Raw genomic sequence first — 8468 nt, 5'->3', positions numbered from 1 at the left:
GGATTTGTTGTATTGGATCTGGGATCTGGAAGCGAGATAGCATAATGGCATCGGTAGGCTGTGCGAGCGATGGTGCAGACTAGATGACCTTGCCTAAGCGGTACCGCATCTCGATGATGCAGGCGAAAATAAATCTTATCTGACAGAGTTGTAGGTACAGCACTTCAGTATACAATTACAAAAAATTCATATCGAAATAAACCGGATAATCGTCAGCAACTAGTAGAGCATGGGCTCCCAACATTGTCATGGCCGCGACCCCTAATTTGTATTCGAAAATGTTCCACCACCCACCTCTCGATTTGGCATGGATTAGGATTTGGGAAAACCGGATTTGTGAAGTTTTGGCGGATTAGGATTGGAGTAGGATTTAAGATTTTTTTACGAGTGGACTATAGGGTTGGATTTACCGATTTCGGAAGATTGATGTCCTGTGGCGAATGGCGACAAAGTTTTTCGTCCTACTTAAGTCACTTCATGTATTGTGGCATTCATTAAACGTTTTATTTTTACAGAATTATAGGCATACGATGTAGGCTTTCTAAATGGGATTCTAATACCGAATACTGTCCATGCAAATTTTCTGTACCACCATCACTGCCGTTTGTTATGTATTTTGGTTGGATAAAAATAAAGACTCTCTCTCTTTGAATCGGATTAGGATTGGAATATGCAAAGTTTTTGGATTAGTATTACGATTTGAAGCTTCGGATTTGGATTGAATTATGACATAGAAATTTCAAATCCTCTCATCTCTGGAAGCTGGCGAGTGGCGACTATAAAATCGGCAATATCAAGACTGTAGTAAAGTATATATAGGTCTTCAGGAACGATCTCATATCCAATCGTAGGGGTCAAGTGGTTTTGCGTGGAATCCTGCGTCACGCGTAATACAGAAAACGATCTCTAAGTTATTCGGCCATGCCGAGGCGCCGAGCGTGTGTGTAATGTTAACACAGCACTACCGGCTCAGGGTTTTCCTGAGAGGAGAAATCCCCATCATATCGATTTCTTTGCACACGACCCATTAATCTTCATCATGATGGCCAGACATCGCCATTCTTACGTTATTATAGATGGCGCCTCGACTGATCTGATACCTTGGTTGCCGGGTTCGCATTCATAAAATGTCGTTTTTTATATTGAACAGAACTCAAATTTTCAGAAATAAGCCGCTCATAGCATCCGATGAATTGGCATTATCGTAATAGCCATTTCTATTTAATTTTCGTCTCCGCGACCGTCGGAGAATAGACAAACGACTAGGGCTGGGCACAATGATTCGAGTACTCGAATCTGAATCGAGTATTAATTTTAATGATTCGAGTCGAGTAGTAAAAGACGATTTTTTCGAGTACTGAAATTATATGCTCCTCGCAACTGGTAGTTAATTTACTAACGAGAATTATAGTTTTGATACGATTTTCCGCTGAGAAGGCCTTGAAACCTTGATTGGCCGTGTCGCAGCATACCAGACATAGTACAAAAGCTACGAACGTTACAGGAAATAACACATTTTCGAAGTCATGATCATCCCACAACATTGCCAAGAAGTGCAATGAAATCGGTATGGTCGAAAAAATACCGAAGAAATTTTAATGTGACGGATAACAGGCATTATGTTCTTTGTGGTGGCATAAAAGGTACATATTTGAATTTCGACATAGTATATTATGTTGTGACGTCATAATGAGTGATACTCGATTACTCGACTCGACTCGAAGCATATTAGGTGATTCAGAATCGAATCACTCAGGTACTCGATTTTGCCCAGCCCTACAAACGACCCCTAGGTTGAGAATCCCCGTAGTAGTGAATTGTAAATATTATCAATTGTATGTTTATTTGCGTCCTTATCTTCATGTCTTATCGGTTCGAAACACCACTGAACTTGATGCGGATGAAAGATGAGTAGACGCCGGCTGCACTTGGCTAAATTGGTCGACCTCACACCCACTTCGAGGTGCGGATTTAGGTGAATTGCGCAGTGAATGAGAAATACAAAATTTAATACTATATTAATATTGGAACAAACTCGAATATTGTCGACTGACACTCGTCAGTGGTAGAAACCGGTGTTGTAATGACTCGAATTGAGTCATTTTCTTAAAATACGGAAAATTACTTGACTTGCACTCGAGTCATTGCGCATGACTCGGACCCAAGTCATAGGATTCGAGACTCGGACGGCAAAGACAGGCATTTTCTTGAAGAATAGTTAAGTCACCACACTAGGACTATTGGTATTCCGTCTATTGCAGTGGTTCCCAACCTTTTTGTCTTCATTCCCCACATCAGATTTATTCCGAGCCTTCATTCCCTACCAGGACCGTAACAGCTCTTTGTCAGCCCCGCCAAAAAAACGTTGGTCTTGGACCCCAAGAACCCCCTCAGCTCCGCTGAGCCTGTACGCTTTTCCCTGCATCTTATCAGCTGCATTGGGTCTATTGTTTAGTGTGTCACCTTTCTACGACTAAACGCGCGAAGCGCGAAAAATTTATCTAATTCGTGTTTGAATCGGAAAATATGACCGGGAATTTCATATATTTAGCTACAAATTTTTCATCCCCCCTCAGCTCACGTTATCTGATTTACCGGTAGAGCTGAGGGAGGTGTGTTGGAAAAGGTAGGACCCCTAAGTAAAAATTGAACATCTTCGGGCGGACCCGTTGGTATATTGACTTCGTTACATTATGCTACTTCGTGACCTCCTATATCTGTTATGTCAAAAGATATGGAATCGCCAAAACTAAAAGGCACACACGATTTCAAATTGGTATTGCTTTACTTGCAAATTATTTTTCCCTCGGGATGGCATTTATCCCGTGGGGTTCAGATCGCCAGGACAGGAACATTCGGCGCCAGCCATTTAAAGCCAGCCAATTAAACATATATATTGTATATATATCGACGTTTGGGTCACTACAAAGGCATTCCTTCTCGGCCAAGGTCTTCTCACTGCTGATCGTTCTGGCACACTTCTCGGAGATGCATGTTACATATGGCCTATAACTTCATATGCCTTGGTGCGTCGTGGCACAGTAATAGCCGACGCCGAAGTCTCCATTTCTATAAATTCTACCTAGTTTCGTGGGGGAAGGGTACCAGATAATCAGATATTTGGCAATATTAAATCGCGCACCCAGCGTGAAAATTTTTCGAAAATGTGTCATAAATTTAAAAAAAATACTTTAATTTATGTTAATTCACGAAATAAATTTGGACCCCTTCGAGCTTGCCCTCTCCCCAATTGGGGGTTTGGGGTGCGGCAGTTACGGTCCTGTTCCCCACTACCCAGCACTTTCGTCGTCACAGAGCAGCTATTCACTGGTTTGAATACACAAGACACACAACCATCACCAGTACGCAAGAAAATTGCCTACAACTGCAACATAAAACGAATTGTGAACCGATACCAGTAACGCTCATAATTTCGCGAAAGCGTTATTTCACGTCAAATCAGTCAAATCAGGCGTTTGTGACGCCATCATTGGCCATCCATAGTCAAAAATGAGGTTTTGTGAACAACACGCAATATAGTTTGCGATACATACATTCCATAGCAGTTAACTGGTAGCGGTATAATTGCGCATGTATCTCCGTGAATATGTCGTCTGTCCTGTATATAATTTTGAACAAATGCGTCTATTCCCCACCAGGAACCATTGAATTCCCCACCAGTGGGGAATTCCCCACCGTTTGGGAACCACTGGTCTATTGAGAATGGTACTTAAAAATGTGACCAAAATCCAAATACGATCGATTGCGGTGCTGGCTACTGTACAACTTAATCTGAGATATTATCTGTAGCAACTATAGAAACCGGTATTTCCCTCTGCTTAATATCAATGTAGCAATAGACTGGCGTCTTCAAAATAGGCCTATATTTTCCTGTCTAACCTGGACAGTTAGGCGTACGCTTATATTCCAGGGGTTGGCAACCTTTCGTTTGCAGCGTGTCAAAGTGTCGAAACAATGTCAAAATATTACCAACTATGGCGCGCCAAACATTTTTTCATATTTAGCGTTTCAAACAAGGAATCCCAACAAGCGCTAATCTGCAGCTGGCAACGACATTGGTTACACCAGGGGTTCTCAAAGTGGTCGCGAATGGTATAAATTTTGGTCGCTACCGCACTAGACCTATCGCTTAAAGTTCGTAATATTTATATCATTGAATTTTAGTCATGCTGTGATAGATCTTCTGTGTATGCTTTTCTCGTTTCCAAGTCCACTGTGTTCGGGACCATAGCCAATAAGTGACAGACCCGTCATTGTTGTTACGATGATATGTCCCGATGATGAAAATTGTGACCCCCCCTCTTTTATCATGTCACATTAAGGTTGGTTTGACACTAGATTTGCCCCTGTTCCCGATATTGGAATCACTTACACGTATCAGACAAAACTAAAAGAATATATCTTTTCGTGAGACGAACACGATTCCAAATTCGCACTTTGACACGGGGCTCATTATTCTTCTCGCCCGATCTCATTTGATACGTGCGGCTCAAGCTGCCGGCGTTGGGCTATTCGGCGATAGTCTGGCGCTGGCCTGGACAGTGGACAGCATGTGGAACGTTTAGGCCAACATACGGTGGTTCTTTTATTTCAAGGTTTTATCGCCGCTAACCATTTTAGGAGCGCGCATCACGGAGTCGCATGTTACCCGAAACGCATTGGTGTCTCCTAGCTTAGAAGCACCCAGCACGACCGAAATGCTGGTTTCTAATAGTTGCCTCCCACCCACTGGTTTCTAATAGTTGCCAAGATCACAACAGAGAGTCACCAAATATTCATTAACGGAAACCTAAATATTTCGAGCAAACTTTTGTAACAAGCAAGTAAAAACTATGAGATTGGTCTGTTGCATGCTAGTTTAGTGTTGAATTTTTTTAAGCTGCCAGCGGCACGCAGAGATTAGTCCAAAGTTGAAATGCAAAGATTTTCGATCAAAGATGTTATAATGATGCGGAAAATTGTAATGAATAGAAAAGGTTCGCAGTGCAGAACCTAACAAGGTTCGTTTGTGAAATTTCTGAGGTTCACACAGAACCTCACGTCCACACCATCGCTTGTAGTTCTTATTAGAGATGGTTCGCACCCTGAAAGATTCCGGTTCGTGTGAACGCGAACCTTTTTGAAAGATTCCATTTGTGACCGTGAACGTGAACACGAACCTATATGATGTCACACGACTTCATATTGCTAATAATTCCAACCCTACACATACAAGTAATATGTTTATGCGCACGACACCAAGCGACGACTCAGGCTACACGACTTATGCCACAATGCTGAAGTACAGGGTGACCTTTTAGTCATCACCAAATGTTCAATTGGAACAATCAAATGGTAAAATCATTCCATAGAATCTATATTTTGCCAACAATTTCGACGAGGACTTGCAACGGAATAGAATACCCAACACAACCTTACGCAGGCTAGACCGGACAATGTTTTCCTAAGGCAGCGGTTCTCAACCGGGGGTCCGCGAAGCAAATTCAGGGGGTCTGCGAGACCACTAAATTTTTAAATGGTTGATAACGTAATTTTCATTTTATTTTTTAAGTTGAGACAGCATGAGGCAATTTCACACCACAACGGCTGAAACCTCATGACTCATATCATCATAATAATCGTCTGTCATGAACTATCGTAGTGTGGAAATTCAGTTTCATTGCCAATTTTCCAATAACCTGCTGATACAAACATATTGCTGTTGAGAGACGTTTTGTTGAAGTTTGTTGAAAAAATAAAAATATGGAGATAGTAAGGTCAATCAGGGTGACTTCATAATGTCTTCTCGATTTGAAGTTGTCAGTCTCATCAAATTAGTGAACAGTCGTTTGAAATAAAAATTGCCGAAGTATTTCCCCAATTTGTCCCAATGCAGGGATTGAAACCTCGCCTCGAAATCCATTTTATCCTGTGATAACCACATATTTGAACAGCTTCTTGGGGGTACAGAACCTCAATAGACAATTGAATAGTATATTCATATTGAAATGAGCCCGAATATTTTCGGCTGACACTCGTCATAAATTGGACGATGATATACCTGCTCTTAAAGCTCAGCTATCAGATTTGGCGCATTCTTGTTGCGGATGCCCTATCGACAAAGCTGATTTTTTGATGAACAAGGAGTGTTTCGTTGCTATCAAAGCATTACGCTCCAACCCTGAAATTTATATCGCCAGTTATATTGGTATGCAGCCTTGTCTTGTTAATTTTCAATTGTTCATGGTCGAAAATGTTTACTCGTAAATATATATGTAAACCCGAACAGAACCAGTGGTTTCATGACAGTCTTTCTCAGGGCGGAAAACTTGGTTCCATTCTTTGGCGCATAAAATTTGTCTGATTTCACTTTGACGGTAGAATCTCTCTGTGGGCCGATCAAAATGCGTCGCGGGCCGAATCCGGCCCGCGGTCCGTATGTTACCCGTCCCTGCGCTAGGTGCTGGACGTGATATGTTCATAAAATATATGTTTCTTCATTTTGGTGCCATAAATGTTGCGATCATACGAAAAGTGTCGTCGGAAGCATTATGCGTTAATACTGCATTAGCCTCCATCTATCTTTGCGGAAATGGTTTTCGGCACTCCTCGTTCATATCAAAACGAAGACGCATATTTTCAAGACTCGACCACGTACTTCAAGAAATACAGCAGCAAAATTAGCTTTGAAATAATAAAAGTCTACCAATTTCTACATAAATAGTATGATGTCATTTTCAAGAAAAATCATGATTTTGCTGTTTATCACAAGCCAACAGTTCATATTTGCACAAGACAGATGAAGGTTGCACCATAATAGAGCTAAAATTGAACTAAAACTTTAGGGGGTCCGCGAGGGTCCGTGACATTCAAAAGGGGTCCGCGAAGCCAAAAAGGTTGAGAACCACTGTCCTAAGGCGTAGTCAGACTATTGCTACATTGCTATTGATCAGAGTAAAAAGCCGGTTTCTATACTTGCGACAGATATTACCTCACAAACAAGTTACACAGCTGCCAACACCCCAATGGGACATATCAAATCAAGATAGATCCCATGCGTCTGCTAAACTTCTTGCATTAGGCATGTATTCTTTATATCCATTTCATTGATGAGCACAATTCGCTGACTACCTATATATGTAGGGATGCATTTGAAAGAATCGAAATATTTTCCGGACAAGAGATGGCTGCCTATTACATTGCATTGCAACTCCGGTACTCCGATCAATGGGAATTCATGCCAAGGCAATGACGTGCTGTGTGGTGAATTCCTGGTGAAGCACTGACCCCCCTCGCCGCCCCCACACACTCACACACACGTGAAGTACCTGATAAATTTACACAAAGATGTGAATAACAATTAACATCAGCAAGAGAAAGCGGGTATGCGAGAACGTTTTCTCTGTACCCGTTAGCCATTGAAATTCTACAATATACATAATTGAATTTTTCCTTCAGTGAAATGTTCAGTTTAATACAGATTGCTCAAAGATGTATGAAAAAAAAAACGAAAAAGTATTTTATTTATGGCCCTAATTTCCATTTAATATTCTGTATTGTCCTTTGATCATCCAATCTCTTCTTTTACAAGATTGAAATGGACACTGTATTAGCAAATCTAAATATATGTCACTCACTTAAATCAAACTTAAATGGTAACAGACATCAGCCAGACTTCGAGAAATCAGTGTAAGATTCATGATTGGGGATGCAAATTCCGTTAGAATGAGATTTGCTAATAGGTTAGCTATTTCAGTTGACGACCTGTTTCTTATCACGATAGTAATCTTCACACGCCATCTGCTCCATGTAAGGGGTGTCTTACAAAAGCCTATAGAAGTGAGCCGTGCTACATGTCGACAGGTATGGAATCAGCATAGAATATCTACACGATGTAAATGGTTATTGCAGTCGAAAACACCATAAAAGCCATAAACAACGACCACGCAGGCTTTGTAAGTAGCTATCACATACCACAATTTACGGTAGCCGTGTGGATGTAGTCCCGAGCGATACTAGGAATATACACCGTTGTGGCGTTGCCATAATTGCGAAGACTGTTTGACTCATTTCTGTAAATTATGCCTACGATATTTTGAAATATTAGTATTATTTAAGGGAGTGGTACCCATACTACAACAAACAAAAAATGCACTCATGTGAAATCGCGCGATTACTGAAGAACATTCTAGAGTTGAATAAATCTGCACATCAAATTTATTACTGTATGCTGATTTTCAGAACAATTTTTGGCTCTAAATAACGCATAATTCCACAATGCATCTCATACCACCTGCTTTGGTGCTTCGTAACCGAAATGGGTCCATGAACCCCATGTTGAGAGCCCCTACATTAGAATGAAGTTCGCGGCGCCTTGAAGTTTCGCACTTATAATCTCTGTGGATGACGATCAAACAGTGAATCCATAAGTAACGAACATTTTAAAGCTTTAAAGTACTAGATTGTGA

The sequence above is a fragment of the Botryllus schlosseri genome, chromosome 10 (genome assembly GCF_051294905.1).
Source record: "Botryllus schlosseri isolate E-star chromosome 10, Bs_hap1, whole genome shotgun sequence".
Classification (NCBI taxonomy): Eukaryota; Metazoa; Chordata; class Ascidiacea; order Stolidobranchia; family Styelidae; genus Botryllus; species Botryllus schlosseri.
The sequence above is the reverse complement of the archived record's forward strand: the minus strand, read 5'-3'. Positions refer to the sequence as shown.